The sequence below is a fragment of the Phaethon lepturus genome, unplaced genomic scaffold (assembly GCF_000687285.1).
Source record: "Phaethon lepturus isolate BGI_N335 unplaced genomic scaffold, ASM68728v1 scaffold33572, whole genome shotgun sequence".
In the NCBI taxonomy this organism is placed as follows: Eukaryota; Metazoa; Chordata; class Aves; order Phaethontiformes; family Phaethontidae; genus Phaethon; species Phaethon lepturus.
Window position 1 is genome coordinate 1 of NW_010526109.1, and position 2266 is coordinate 2266.

The window sequence follows — 2266 nt, forward strand, 5'->3', positions numbered from 1 at the left end:
TGCTGCGAACAGCACCAGCACGTCATGTCGCTTGTCTGTTCTCGCTCGGCCAGGGGCGCGCGGCGCAAGTTCCACCAGTCACGTGGCGATTTCCTTCGGTGGAGAAGAGAGGCAACGCGAAATCATGTCTTCTTTCCCCCCCCCCCGAAATCCTGTACCTCGTTATTGTTTTCCGAGAGGAACGTGTTCCGGCACTGGCGGGGCGATCCTGACAATTTAGCCAAAACATAGCTGTGAATTCACAGAGCGTGAAGGCCGCCTGCATTTTATTCTGAAATTGGAGCTCCCCAAAGCATGCAGCCTCTGAATAGCATTTGCCAGTTGCAGCTTTGATGTTTTAAATAGAGGAAAATGCAATATATTTATTTGTTCCCAATATCATGCTTTTATGTGAGGGGAAAGTTGTAAAACAGGTTGCGTGAGGCCTTTTAATTGTATTTCTGTGGCCAATAGCCATTTGTTTTGTAGGTGGTGGTGTCTGTGTGTCTATGAGCATGTGTCCAGAGGTTCTGGGTACTCTTTCTTATGAAAAATCCTTTTTAGTAACCAGGACACGCTAGGTCTTCTCTCTGCATTTCTGTGTGTATATACACACATATACACATACATGTATCTGAGATGGTTAGTGTTAGAGCAGTGGTGCATTTCCAGTGCCTGCTGCATCTGGCGAGTTCTGGGTGAATGCAGTGGAGCAGAGCACGCTTGCAACTATGTCACTACCAGCTGTCAGCCTGATGGAACAAGTTTATTTTGCCTTTTCTGCAACAACCTTACAGTTAAGGGTGTCAGACAAACCACTGTTTTGTGAGCATGGTCTCACTTTCCCTCCAAGATGACTGTAATCCATTTTTATTGTCTACAGAGAGATTACGTTTGCATCATAAATACAAATATCTCTTTGTAAGGGAAACAATGAGAAAACATGAGAGAAAGGAATGACTTTCCATCCCAAGGCAGTTGGAGAAGTTTCCATTTTGCAGCGTACTTGGGTCTAATTACTCCCGAAGAGCTTTCAGTGGAGCGCTGGGTTAAGTGGGTGATGGTTATCTACCTGCCTTCTCAGCCCTGGCAGCTGTAAAACATCCCGTTTTGAAGATGTTACTGATGTTTATTTGTGTATCTTGTGGAGTGATTCGTTGTAGTTCCTATTGTCATGCACAGTGTGGAGACATCTAGGCCAATACCCTGAGTTTCTCTCTATTTAATGTTGTGAAGCAGTGCGGTTCTGCCTTGCATCTAGCAGTCGGAACTGTGAGCCCAACATTGTCCGTGTCAGATGATGTCTTTTTTCCACTGGCTTCAGTAGGTGTTGTATAATTAACAAGGAGGCACTTCAAGTCTTTCCTATCTTCTCTATTGAATCAATAGTATCATATCAATGCAATTAGTAGTCCTTACTTAGTTGGAAACAGCAGCGGGTGACAAATATTTTGCAAAGTTATCTTACGTGAGTCAATATTTTCTATAATTTGTGCCCCCAACCGTCTTTTTATTTTATATGCAATAACAAAAGTCTAAAAAATTGTTACACCCACTCTAAAGCTGGCCATCTTCATTAGTCATTTTCCATCTCATTTCAACTATATAGTGTGATTTCCAAGCGCTTAGTATTTTATACATCTCCAGAGTTATAGATTACTGTGTTTTTCTTTCACTTGGGATTTCAGAGTAGGTACAATATCGCCTATTGCTCCAGCAGCTCTTGCGAGAGCATATTCCTAAATAAATGCATAGCTGAATTGCTAGAAAGAGGAGCAGAATGTAAGAACATAACGTGATGCCAAGGTCATGCTCAGTGGAAGCCAGGCTTTAGTTTAGTAAGCAGTCATTAGCCTTGATGTTCTACAGAAGCAGAAGCAGAAGGTGTGGTGCACAGGCTCCCCTGGTGCATCTCGAGGCAAGAGCCTGTAATCTGACAGTGAAAATAATCATCCTTGAGCTTGGGAGGCACTAAGGGACAATCCAGAGTTTTTACTCCTCTCTTTGAAACATGACAGTATGTCAGAAATTCAGAGGCTTCAGTCACAGCGTTTTCCGATGCTCAAAGGCAGGAGGATCGGTCCACGCTGTGGTACTGCCAAAACTGCGTACCAAAACAATTTCTCTGCTACAATTTCTCTGATTCAATTTTGTTGAGGTTGTTTTAGCAAACTAATTGATCCAAATCATGTTTTGTTTCCATAGGTTTCCCATTCTCCTGGTAGTGGTTTTGATCTGTACGTTTAAATGTCACCCTTGGAAGCATTTGGTGACATTTTGGACGCTC